This window comes from Bos javanicus, chromosome 7, assembly GCF_032452875.1.
Source record: "Bos javanicus breed banteng chromosome 7, ARS-OSU_banteng_1.0, whole genome shotgun sequence".
Taxonomy (NCBI): domain Eukaryota; kingdom Metazoa; phylum Chordata; class Mammalia; order Artiodactyla; family Bovidae; genus Bos; species Bos javanicus.
The window spans coordinates 59043187-59058001 of NC_083874.1; positions in this window are offsets into that span (position 1 = coordinate 59043187).

Below are 14815 nucleotides of genomic sequence, written 5' to 3' on the forward strand. Positions count from 1 at the left end.
AATAATTATGTAAGAAAGATAATTTTAGATGTTGAAAAGCATTATGAAAGCAATAAAGCACAATGATCTGAGTTTGGGTGGAGATATTTTGAATTGACAGGGAAATCTTCACTGAGCAGGTAGTATTTGAACTGATATTTCTTAAAAACAAAAAAAACAAAGAAACTAGCTATTTAAGGCTCTTGGCCAGGAGTCTTCCATTTGGAGGAAATAATGAGTAATAAGAGCAGGAGCCATAAGGTGAAGAGTACTTGGTGTATTTGAGAGAAGCAAGAGAATTGTGAATGGTATTTATGCTCAATTACTAAAATCCATCTGTGAAATACTTGTTAAAATAAAAATGTTAAGTAAGAATCATCATGTATGTTTTGCCTAAAAGCAAGGGGTTGAAGAAAATAGCCCCTAATTTGCATTCATAGGGAATATCAAGGGTTTTTAAACTCAATGATCATTAGGAGTATGCTCTCCTAATTCAATAAATTCCTTGACCTTAAAATCCCTCACATTAGCATTTTTATTTTCCTAGTAGTTGTGACACCAAGCGTTATTAACATTGTGCACAAATTACACAGGTTACTGCTTGATGGAAGCTTTCTTGTTCCAAGGATCTGCTGGGAGCAGGTTGAAATATGTAAATTGCTAGAAAATTACTTGATCACAACTATTACTGAATGCTCATGAGAGCAAATTTTGGGTGTAATACATATAATTCATTTTTATTCTGCCTAAACATTTCAGACCATTGTTCCTGTCTGAAAAAGGCAGGAAATAAGCTTTGGTTTCTGATGTCTCTAATCACTGGGGACATAGATTATATAATCAGGGTGGAGAATCTGGCTGGCTGCCAAATGTGTAGGTACTCAGAAGCATGCATATGGATCTACTTATAAATACAGCCTGTAGAACATCCACAGCGGTGAACTCTTGTTAACACAGTCCCTGCAGACTTGGCAGATTCATTGATCATGAAGTCATCAGGCACCCTTATGCTTCTGATCAGCGTGGCCTATTTGTTCATCTTGGCAGGTGAGTAATATATATATATATATATATATATATATATATATATATTCACACACAAAATGGAATTCTGGTCAATGTTAGCAGTCACAATGTGACGTTATTGTTTATGGTGATGATGATGATGATGATAAGGACGGTTAATGATGGTGACCGCCCATAATACTATTTAGAGGAAACTTACAAAATTAGCAACTTGAATTATCACTATAATACTATGTAAGAGATAGTGTCATCTACTCGCAAAAACAGTGTTATAATTCATAGGATGAGGTGGCCTGTCCTAGACCAAATGCCCCTCAAATGCCTAATCTACAAGTTCCCGTCCAGGAATTCCTGGAAGGCCAGTGGTTAGGGTTCTGTGCTCTCACTGCCAAGGGCCTGGGTGTAATTCCTGGTCAGGGAACTAATATCCCACAAGCCAAGCGGTGAGGTCAAGGGGGAAAAAAAGAAAAAATAGAAGTTACAGGCCAGTTACAAACTGCTGCTGCCAAGTCGCTTCAGTCGTGTCTGACTCTGTGCGACCCCATGGACTGCAGCCCACCAGGCTTCTCCATCCATGGGATTCTCCAGGCAAGAACACTGGAGTGGGTTTCCATTTCCTCCTTCAATGCATGAAAGTGGAAAGTGAAAGTGAAGTCGCTCAGTCATGTCTGACTCTTAGCGACCCCATGGACTGCAGCCTACCAGGCTCCTCCATCCATGGGATTTTCCGGGCAACAGTACTAGAGTGGGGTGCCATTGCCTTCTCCGAGTTACAAACTAGCAAATCATAATTAAGAGCATAAGATTATACATAAGTTTCATTCTTCAATGAAACAGCTTATTTTGAAATTATAATAGAAATTCTCACATAAAGTCACCTTCAAGAAATTCTTATCTAAAGAGCTTCAACTACTGAAATGTTCCTGAGATGCTTCCATCTTACTGAAAACTGAGGCATTCTTAATTAGCCTCCAGGTAAGCAAAGAAAAGAGAGAGGGAATGAGTGGAAGAGCCCAAGTGTAGGATTTTAATATTTGGCCTCTAATCTTCATTGTTCTACTATCTTCTTCTTTAATATTGAGCAACCTACTCCTTTTCTCTGGCTACTGCTCATCATGTGAAAATAGAGTTGTGACCCTTATGTGCTCTAAGACTTGTTTCAATAAAAGGTTGTGGTTATGTACATTGTCTTTAGAATCTAAGACCTGGGCTTGCTTTCTGGCTCTGCCATTTACAAGGTACATGCCCTCAGACGAGTTATTTGCCCCAGGTTTCAATTTCCTTAGATATAAAACAGAACTATTAGTATGACTTAATATATGTAAGATTTAATATAGTGCTTGAAATATAGAAATCCCTTAGTTCATGGTAGATACTGTAGGGGAAATAGGGGTAAATTATATGATTTTTTTCAATGCTCTCCAAATTATTTTGTATTTTATTGTTATATTAACTCTTTGTTGGCCAATTGTCTTGATTATCCTTTAATCTAATGGCTTCTAGATTTTGGAATTTTCAACTTCTTTCTGGTTAAATATATGCCACTTTGACATATATTTTTGCCTTCCTTTCTTAAGTTAAAGCCTGGTTTTAAGGTAGACATTAAAGAAGTGAATATAATCAATAAAAGCCACACAGATCATAAATAGCAAATGTAGTGAAAAGAGCTTTGTATCGGTCGTTTGTAACCTGGCCTCTGGCCCCTAGTTCAGCTGAGTAGTTAAGAAGCTGTGTGTCCTGGAGAAGCTTTCTGCCCTTCTCTGGGCCTTAGTTCTTCATCCTAAATAAGGCAGTTATAATATTAGAAGGTCTCTGAGGATCATTTAACTCTAAGATTCTGATTCTGGAAACTGCCTGTCCTATTGTGACTTATCGTTGTTTGTTCTGTCCTTGCAGAGGCTGTGAGCCAAAGAGGTTCCCAGGTATGTATTTCTCACTCTCACTGGCCCTCTACTATCACAAGAGGTTGTCTTACAACAAAGGTGATTTTGAGTTGGGAAGTACTGTGACTATTTCATTAAGGTCTTCTGAGTTCATTTGGTTGCTCTGGTGAGAAGGTGGGATGGCATGCATGATATCCTTATTTAGGAAAAAATGTCATTTTTAGTGCAGATGCCTTTTCCTTAACAGTACAAAAGGACTTAAAAATTACTTCCCATTTTCTTTAGATGAGCCAGATGTCACATTTCCAGAGAAAACAGTATGTACACAGTTAAAGGCTCTAAAACAATACATTGCTTATAAAAATATGGGATGTATAGATCAGTCTTATGGACTCTGTGGGAGAGGGAGAGGGTGGGGAGATTTGGGAGAATAGCATTGAAACATGTATAATATCATGTATGAAACGAGTCGCCAGTCCAGGTTCGATGCACGATACTGGATGCTTGGGGCTGGTGCACTGGGACGACCCAGAGGGAGGGTAGGGGAGGGAGGTGGGAGGAGGGTTCAGGATGGGGAACGTGGGTATACCTGTGGCGGATTCATTTCGATATTTCGCAAAACTAATACAATATTGTAAAATTAAAAATTAAAAATTAAATTAAAAAAAATATGGGATGAATATAATTTATTTTCTAAATAAGGATAATTTTGAGAGTGGAAGTAGTATTTACAGTTTTATAGAGAAGACATAAACTGAGACTATTCAGCCAACTCAAAACATACAGTCACTCTAGATCTGAGTACCTTGTTCACAAGTCTCTATGAATGCTTCATAAAATGTATTCCGGTTTCCTACACATACATGTTAGATCTTCTAATTGAACCAGGATGTCTAGGGAGGGATGCTGAGGCCTAGGAATCTACATTTTAAGAAGCCCCTAACATTAAAATTGGGGAATCACAGCTCTGTATTTTAATAAACACACTTAGGTATAGAGAGAGAGTACATGAGTCTGGCACGTACTCTATATACCTAAGTGTGTTTATTAAAATACACACTTAAAATACATCCTTTGGTATCTGTTGTGTCCCACTCTTTGCGACCCCATGGACTGTAGCCTGCCAGGCTCCTCCGTCCATGGATTCTCCAGGCAAGAATACTGGAGTGCATTGCCATTTCCTTCTCCATTACCTTCTCTTCTATGTGGACATATGGACAGGTAGCTTGGTTGGCAACTAGTAATCACAGAATCTACACCACTGAGAGAGTAATTTGTAATAATAGGGTCTATAATCATAATAAAAAAAAGAAATAGTTATATACCTTAAAATTTTTAAAAATGTAGTCAGAGTTTCCTTTCTGAAATATGGGTTTTGAGAAAGAATATTCAGGTTTATAATCCAGCCCTATTACTCAGTAAATGTCTGATTATTGGTAACTTACTTCACCTTTCTGTGCCTCAGTGTCTTTATCTATAAAATTCAGCTAATGAAGTACTCAGTTCAATACTACATGGGCTAATTTATATACAGCCCATAAAACTGTTCAGTGCAGAGTAAATACTAAATAAAAATTAACTATTATTAATTTTTTATTTTAATGATTTAATCCTAATAACTAAGTCACATTTATCCAATTTTAGTTTTCTAATTAAAGAGTAAATATTTTAAACAAAATATTTATAACCAGGTTCAGTGCACGATGCTGGATGCTTGGGGCTGGTGCGCTGGGACGGCCCAGGGGGATGGCATGGGGAGGGGGGAGGGAGGAAGGTTCAGGATGGGGAGCACGTGTATACCTGAAATTAAAAAAAAAATTAAAAAATTAAAAAAATTAAAAAAATAAAAATAAAAATAAAAGTAAAACATTTTTAAAACTAAAAAAAAAAAGAGAGAGATATAGAGAGAAACAACTCTAGAACTTTAAAAAAAAATTAATTCATTCAACAAATATCCTCCATGCTAATTCCAAAAAATTCTAACATTTTAACTTTATTCACATGGCTCTCTTAATTCAAAGTCATAGATAATTTTCAAATGCCAAGATGATAATATCCAAATTCTTTAGCCTGGCTTTCAAGTCCCTTATCAATCTATTGGCTGTCTCCTTGTTCAGCCTCATTCATTCTCTACCAGCCTGTGACCCAATTCTTCGACCACAGCATACCAAGACCTCTCACATGCCTTGGTTAAGGCTGTTCTTACATTCTGAAAGACAATTACCAGTCACACCATTGTGAAAAGTGTGCTCAGGCTCTCATTTAGAAGGACCTTCATATCCTCCCTCACGCAGAAATCTCCTAAGAACAAAATCAATTTTGCTCTATCATCCCTATGAATGATTTACTAAGATCCCATCTGTATTTATCCTGGATTTTACTGATATACTAAATTCAACATTTATCATATTATGCTACCCATCACAGATAGCCTTCTCTCTTATAAAGTAAGCTCCTTAAGGCCAGAGGAAGTGTTTTCTCTCTTGTTCGGATCTTAGGTCTTTAAACGTGGCACAGCTTCAATAAAAATCTTACCTAATAAATGGATAGATGGTTGAATGGACAAATCAATGGATTGATAGCTGAAGAGATGGATTTATGAATGAGTGAAAGATTCAACAAATGTTAGAATGTACAAGATAATATCAGATGTGATATATAGTATTTCTACTTTCTGAAAACTAGCCACCTACAAGAATTTTGAGATAAGGTTTTATAATCTATACATCTTACCTAAAAATTTAGTTGAAGATGGAGGTCAACTTCCATCTTCATTTTGCATTTTTTTATGTTTTTAAAAAATATTTTTATTTTGAAAAGTAGCCCAAAGAAATATTATATACTATGTATCTTTTATCCAGCTCACGTTACATAACTTCGGTACAGTCATCAAAGTCAGGAAATGAACATTGATACAGAACTGTTACCTAACTTGTTAACCTGAAATCCTGTTCAAAGTTCACTAGCTGTCCCAGAAATATTCTCTCATTCTCTTGTTGTAGGATCTAATCTGAGACCACATATAGTTTTTCGTCTGCTCAGTCTCTCTTCAACTCTTTCTAAGCAACAGCTACTTTCTTGAAGCAAAATTCAGTTGTAAGATTTTAATTAGAAATTTGATAAGACTGCTTTGGAATTTCAAGTTACTGGCACAAAGTAGGTATTCAATATTTGTCGAGTAAAAAGTAAAGAAATAAAATTGATTTCTTCATGGAACCATACAAAAGGGAATTATAAAGGAAGCTAAGCAACAAAAAAGGGAAAAAATTAAAGTATGAAAATTAAATCATGCTGAACAAGAGAAAATACAGAAGAGAATGTACTATCTTTAGAAATTAACTTCTGGTAGAGCATATCCCCTCTTTCACGCCAAAATAAACTTCCTGGGGCTTCCCAGGTGGCTCAGTGGTAAAGAATCTGCCTGCCAACGCAGGAGACATGAGTTTGCTCCTTAGGTCAGGAAGATCCCCTGGAAGAGGAAATCACAACACATTCCAGTATTCTTGCCTAGAAAATCCCATGGAAAGAGGAGCCTAGAGGGCTACAGTCCATAGGGTCACAAAGAGTTGGACATGAACGAGTGACTGAGCACACACACATGTAAACTTTTCAAATCAGAAATTGTTTTTGAAAAGAAAATGTTTGAAAAAGACAAATTTTGTCTTGCTTAAACTGTACTATATGAAATATATAGTTTTTTTAGAATATCTTACCAATTCACAGACTAAATATTTCACTTAATCTTTAATCTACTGTGTTTTAATACAACCAAGAAGTTGATTCTTAATGCCTTCTATTCCATGTGGTGACTGTAGAAAGCATAAAAGTAACAAGTCAGATCCTTAATCCAAGACAATTAGAAAGTCATGCTATTAGAGTTGATGAGACTCTTCTTAACTTTGATTCTTCTGATGTTTAGGGTGAGAAAACTAACAGTTACATTTTGTTCTCTTTACCATATGAGGAAAATTATGTTCTGGGAGGCAGGTGGGGTTACATATTTTCATGTTGAATCTTTAAGTCTAGAAATATATTTTAAAGATTACTGAGATTAAATAATAACTTTATAAACTGCATTACTGTCATGTTCTTAATGCGAACTAATTTGCAATCAGATATATAACTATGAACAGGAACTTCTTGAGAGGAGGGACTTAGTATGCAAAATTAGATTCTTGGAAAAATGGGTTCATGATAGATAAAGAAACAAACTGGAAAATCACAATGTAATGGTATGAAAGTGAAGTCAAAGTGAAATTTGCTCAGTCGTGTCTAACTCTTTGTGACCCCATGGACTATGCTGCTGCTACTGCTGCTAAGTCACTTTAGTCGTGTCCGACTCTGTGCGACCCCATAGACGGCAGTGCACCAGGCTCCCTCGTCCCTGGGATTCTCCAGGCAAGAACACTGGAGTGGGTTGCCATTTCCTTCTCCAATGCATGAAAGAAAAGTGAAAGTGAAGTTGCTCAATCGTGTCCGACTCTTCGCGACCCCATGGACTGCAGCCCACCAGGCTCCTCTGTCCATGGGATTTTCCAGGCAAGAGTATTGGAGTGGGGTGCCATTGCCTTCTCCGCCATGGACTATACAGTCCATGGAATTTTCCAGGCCAGAATACCGGAGTGCGTAGCCTTTCCCTTCTCCAGGGGATCTTTCCAACCCAGGGATCAAACCCAGGGTTCCTGCTTTGCAGGCAGATTCTTTACCAGCTGAGCCACAAATCTAGGTTCTAATTCTGTCCCCATGTCATGTGAAATGTTGGAAGAATGTCTTCCAAAAGGAAGTGAGCCTTAATGTCCCCACATGTAAAATTAGAGCATAGGAAATACTGCTTTTCAAAGAAATGCCCTTCGGCTAAACCGAAAGCAAAATCTCAACAGGTAAAAGACCAGATAAACACTGACTTTCTTTGCTTGAAGTAAGGGTAATGAAAGCAGAATAAAAAAGATGGCTACTAAAGTCTGTCTATTCCCGTGAGGAAAATCTGTGAGCAGATTTTCTTTCATTCTACCTATGAAGTTGTGTAATTATATAAAAACACTTTCACACTGTTCAACAAAGTTCCATAAATTTCCTATTATGGTCAAAGCCTATAGGAAATAGAAATATGAAAAAAATAATTCCTGAAGTTTTACTTGATAAATGCATCAAAAGTCTTTAAAAAGGCAAATTAAAAACAGAGGATCTTTTTACTTCCAGAAATGGAGCCTAAAGAAAGAATTGAAAATGCATTTATACAGATATTCCTAGCAATATAGATTGTATTAGCAAACAATATGGAAACAGACAAACAAAAAAAGGAAAAAACAGGGAAACAAACCAAATGTTTCCAAATAAGGAACTGAATGATAATTAATACAATATATAGTAACTATTCAAATGGGTAATATAGAATGTATATTGATGCAGAAAGATACTGAAAGAATATTTCAAGTTTAAATCATTTTATAAAATGCTATCAATGGTAATGAGACTTGGGAAAAATATATAAACAGAAGATGTCAGGAAAGGTACTATCAATAGTGCAAATTTCTGGATATTGTTTTACACATGATTTAAATCTATCCCTTTTGTGCTGCTCTGTATTTTTAATGGTTCTATTATAACATGCATTGTTTGTATGACAGGTAGTTACAGAGATAGCTAATGAAGCAATCAATTATAGAACTATGATTATATGCACATATATCTTGTTATGCCTTACTCCTAGGAGTTTGCATTGAACCCAGGTCTCCTACATTGCAGGCAGATTCTTAACTGTCTGAGCCACCATAGAAGTCCAAAGTAAAACAAAAATAAGTAAACAAAAGCAAATATAAATAAAAATATTAATAACATTTGTGTACTACTGAAGGTTGATGTCAGATAATAAACTTGTAGGCATTTGGAAACAGAAGCAATCTTTTTTCACCTGAGGATTTTCAGGAAAATTTCAGAGTATGAGATGGTATTTGAGAGGTGTTATTTCATATCATTAAAGAATGACATAAAAGAGAAGATTTATTATAGGAAGAAAGAGTAGTATAGTGCTGGGAAAAAAAACAAGCAAAATGTTTTCAAAGGTTATTAAAGGCCAATTTGGCTAGATTCGTGGGTTTCCATATGGTCAGAATGATATAATGGCTAAGAATATATGCTCTAGAGTTAAACTGTCCTTGTTTGAATCCTGGGTTTACAAGGATGTAATAATAAGATAATGATAATAAGAGTTTAGTAATAATAACTTTTTAAATGGATTTATAAGCATAAATTGAATATTTTTATTATCACTTGAGAGAGGTAATGATGTCAATGCCATTATTCATGGAATTAAAAAAGAACTCTTTAATCACAGGCTTTTTGCAGCAATTATGAGAAAACAGCTACAAATGGAAAACCCTGTCCCAAGACTGACAAACCAGTATGTGGCACTGACGGACAAACTTACCACAACCTCTGTGAATTCTGCAAAGCAGCTAAGTAAGCACCCGAAAGCTGTCTTGGAAGAGCATCTTTGGTTTAGGTCAATGGGGTATAAGTCAGGGAAGTTATTTATTAAGCCTTTTACTATGCTAAGTATTTTACACATAGTTCTTTTTTAAAATAAGGCAGTATTATTAGCCTCAGACCTAGAAAGCTTTAGTATCATTTCCCAGTTCATTTATACTGGGCTTAACCCACATCCACTGCACTTCACTGAGAGCAGTATCTCTGTTCTTTCAGGGAAAGAAATTGGAAGCTCAATTTCAAACATGAAGGAAAATGTTGATTCGCCTGATGCTGCAATGCTGGAAGTGCCTACAATTCACCTTTTGCATCAGAGGAGTCTCTGTTTATCCAGTCTCCATTGCTATGTATTTCCCATCAGTTATTTTGCATAAAGAAAGCACTTTCAATAAAGTTATCTTGGCAGACTGACTCCATTGATGTTCTTTTCAGCTAACAAGGGAGCCACCTTTATTTGATTTAGAGTAACTGCTAGACTGCTTTAATACAAAATGATACAATTTGAAAACAAACCACAGGACATAAATTATTATCACACTTTTCAAATCCAGAATTCTCCAACCAGTACTCTGAGTCTCAATTCTTCAGAATTAATGCAGATGAAGACAAGAAAGCTCAATCCAAGAAAATATAGATCATCTGATACAAATTAGCATTCTTTAGTATATGATATATTTGTGAAGTGTTTTTCCTTAGGGACATATTGAGTTAGTTTTAGAGCTTCTCAACTTGTACCCTGAGACAAGAAATAAGTAACAAGTGAGACAAAATGTTGGTCACGTCAGTCATTTGGGGCAGCTGAATAGGTTCTGCAACAACTGAAGCCTTTCGGCTAGTTGTCTCTGGCTTTATCAGTTTACTACATAAAATAATTTTCTATGCATGATAAATTGTGAAAAAGCTTGAAAGTATAGGTTTACTGGCATATAGTATGTCCTCAGAAATCTAAAGATGTAGACAAGACTGTATCTTCAAACTGTTTGGAGGGAAAATTTTACAGCAACCAACAAACATATGGCTCAAACCATAAAAAATTTGCATGCAATGCAGCAAACCCAGGTTCAATCCCTGGGTTGGGAAGTTCCCCTGGAAAAGGGAATGGCTACCCACTCCAGGAGTCTTGCCTGGAGAATTCCACAGACAGAGGAGCCTGGCGGACTACAGTCTAGGGAGTTACAGAGTTGGACATGACTGAGCAACTAACATTTTCACTTTCACTTTCAAAGTATAGTTTGGTACACTCTTATTTTATAAAATCCCTGTGCATGAATTATTTCATTCATTAATCACAAATAATTATTCAATGCTTATGATAGATACCAGGAGTCCCTGGTAGCTCAGACGGTAAAGAGTCAGCCTGCAATGCATGAGACCCAGGTTTGATCCCTAGGTTGGGAAGATTCCCTGGAGAAGGAAATGGCAACCCACTCTAGTATTCTTGTCTGGAGAATCCCATGGACAGAACCACCTAGCAGGCTACAGTCCATGGGGTCACAAAGAGTTGAACACGACTGACCGACTTCACTTTATGCTAGATACCATTCCCAGGATAGGGCAAACAAGACAAGATCCTTGGGGCCATAAGAATAAATATTTTAAAAATATTTTTCAGTTATTAATCAATTAATAAAGGAAGCAAAGTTGAGACATATGACAGAGAAAACGGGGTACATTTTGGAGAGAATAATTATTTGAATTAGGTTACTTTGAATTGAGTCCTGAAAGCTGAAAAGCATTTCAGTTCAGTTTAGTTGCTCAGTCATGTCCGACTCTTTGTGACACCATGAACTGCAGCACGCCAGGCCTCCCTGTCCATCACCATCTCCCGGAGTTCATTCAAACTCATGTCCATCGAGTCGGTGATGCCATCCAGCCATCTCATCCTCTGTTGTCCCCTTCTCCTCCTGCCCCCAATCCCTCCCAGCATCAGAGTTTTTTCCAATGAGTCAACTCTTCACATGAGGTGGCCAAAGTACTGGAGTTTCAGCTTTAGCATCATTCCTTCCAAAGAACACCCAGAACTGATCTCCTTTAGAATGGGCACATGCAAATTTAGAGGAAGGGTGTTCTGAGCAAAGAGAACAACAAACATAAAAACAACAAAATACCAAAAACAAAACCCTGAAATGTAAATAAGGTTGCCATGATCAAGGGTGAGAGAAGTCAGTTTATAGACAGCTCCTTCTATAGGAGCCAAGGCACAGCATTGGGGTTACTTCGACAGATATGCTAAAATATCTTTCCTAGGGTTGCCGCTGCTGCTGCTGCTACTGCTGCTAAGTCGCTTCAGTTGTGTCCGACTCTGTGTGACCCCATAGACAGCGAAAACAGCTATTTAATGACACTGTGCTTGAGTTTCCTCAACGTATAGTTAAGGGTGTGACCAAATACTGTTTGAAGAAGTTAATGAGATAATGTACATAAAGCTTCTCATACATGGTACCTATTTTGGTTATCATGGGGTCTTGATTCAATGTGAAAAAGTAATCACTATCTTGTCAACAGTATTATAACAATTATCTCTCTCTGCATAACAGATCATCTCCAACTTATGGGCTTTAAACAAAAATAGTAAGTTATAGTATTTGCCCACAATTCTGCAATCTGTGGACTTCCCTGGTGGCTCAGACGGTAAAGCGTCTACCTACAATGTGGGAGGCCCAGGTTTGATCCCTGGGTCGGGAAGATCCCCTGGAGAAGGAAATAGCAACCCACTCCAGTACTCTTGCCTGGAAAATCCCATGGATGGAGGAGCCTGGTAGGCTGCAGTCCATGGGGTCGCCAAGAGTCGAACACGACTGAGCAACTTCACTTTCTGCAATCTGTGCAGGATCAGCGCAAATGGTCTGCCTCTGCTCCACATGGTGCTGGCTGTGTGGCTCCCTTGGGATCCACGGAGAATTCAGCCACATTTCTGATGTTTCAGTGGCGGTGCTAGAGAGGTTTCTCTTTGTCTCCCTGTCTCTGTCTCTCTCTAGTTTCTCACTCAACTCTGCCAGGCTCTTAAGGCTTAGACCTAAAAATGACATGTTGTCATATTCACTACATTCTATTGGTCAAAGGAAGTCACTGGCCCAGCTCAGATTCAAAGGGAGTGGAATGGATTCTTCTGTAGGAGAGGAGTAACTTGCATGAAGAGGATTTGTTAATGCTGATCTTAATAACAACATTCTGAAAATATACTCTTTCCTTTAATATATATTTGTAAGACTAATTATCAGTGGACATCACACAGAGGATGACTAGAAATATGGTTTAAGAAACAAGTAACAGAAAACTTGGACTCAAATGGTTAAATAAATCTGATGATCAACATAGGACCAAACTATGTAATTTATTGTATTTATGGTGGTGAAGAGGAAGTTAATTTGGGTGTGAGAAGCAGATTATGCTTCAGATTTTATCCCTAGAATTTGCACCCTTGCACATTAATGAGAGTCTAGGCAATAAGTCAGTAAACACCTTAATTATAACAAATTTAGTTAATGATTATCATAATTATGTTCTACCTTATATTTTATTGTTCTCTAGTCACATCATGTGTATTCAACTAAAGTAAAGATGGGAGTGGTCATGTTTCTAATCTCAAGTATACTGACAATAGCCAACATTAATGTGTGTCAGATATCTGCATCATCTCAAATAATGACGAAATTGAATATATTTGAATTTCAGTTTACATGAAGATATTATGTGTTAAATAAGGAAATGGACAACCAAAGCAGAGAAGAAGATGCCCAAGATTCTATCTCAAGCATCAGCCACTCTCCAGGACTTTAGTGTTCTGGAACTAATGCCTCCAATGGGTAAAGACCAGATGAAATGATCAAATAAACTGAGAAATGGTAAAGAGCCATAGGTAGAGATTACCTAAGTGCTTGATTTTTGGCTTCTTTCTTAATATTGTGAAGTATTTAATGAAACTTAGTAACCAACTGGCAAGTCTCCCCCTGACAATCTTGGCAATGTGATTGGAATTTAAGACGTAATATGTCTTCTACTCCAAAAACCAAACCAAAACATCAGTTTGCCTTCCGGATCCAGTTTAACTTATTTGCATTTATATATGAATAACCTATGGAGAAGGGAACGGCAACCCACCCCAGTATTCTTGCCTGGACAATCCCATGAACAGAGGAGCCTAGTGGGCTACAATCCACGGGATCGCAGAGTCAGACACGACTGAGCAACTAACACAACAGGAATAGCCTAATGAATGCCATGTAACTGATGTCTTCTGTCCTTTATTGTGTTCAATCTTTACATATCTTCTTGGATTCAAAGAACAGTACTTGACACATGTTAGTCCCCACAGTTCCAGAAAGGATTAAAAGGAAACATATTCACCAGGAGAAACTAATAGAGAGTTCAAAGTCTCCTTCCCTTTAGCTGCATGACAAATGTTCAGTTGAGATTAAATCAAGTAACTGGACAGAGAGTGCTGTAACAGCCCGCAGTCAGAAACCAAAATTACTATAGTATGAATTTTCTAAACCACAAAAACACTTAGCAAAATTTGACTCTTTCAGTGGAATATTATCATGATTTTAGAAATAAGGGAGATGGAAAAAGGCAGATGGAGAGAGAAAGATAAATTTGTGTAAGATCACATAGCTAAATGAGAGGAGAGACAGAACCTCAGGTAATCTGACTTCACTGCTATTATTGTTATTTCCAGCCAGATGTGATGACTACTGAAAGGATACCTTCTATTTAGAATCTCACTCCCAAACACATGAAATACCCTCTTCCCTTCTCTAACAAGTGACTGTGGGGAGCATTTTCTGAGCCTACTCTAACATAGAATTTTGACCTTATTCCAAAGTGTAAAGGAAGATACTAATGGAAGATAATTCTAAAGGTTGGAAAGTTCTCACAATTAAAGGAGAAATTAGATTTCCCATTTAGGAAAATTGGAAGATTAAAAGCAATTATTCAAAAAGCTCTTTGGAATGGTTTGGAGAAGAGATATGTTAAAGAGAGAAAAAGGGCTACCTTACTCAGCACAATCAATGATACCTTCAACTAATCCACAGAGGCAGTCGCTGAGACCTCAGAGCACAGGCTTCCAGGAGATTTTACCTTCTAACTGCAGTATCCTCACATATAAGGTGCTCATCATATTTGTTTTCTTTACATAGGCTATTTTCAAGTATGACAAAGCTGAAGTTGGAAAAAAAAACATGGGTAAGATAGATGATGGCATTGTGTAAGAAGCATTTGTTTAAAGCAAAATGCAGATGCAGCTCTTGTGGTCCATTTGCTGGTATTTGAGAATTTACTGCATTTGAATCTACACATGAGTATCCGGGTGTAAAAGTAATTTGCATAAAGTTTACCCATATTTATCAATACACATGGTAGAGCAAATGATGAACTAAAGAATCTTGGAGGCATGTATATGGGCTTTCACTGCAAATTTTTTTAACTTGTTGGTATTT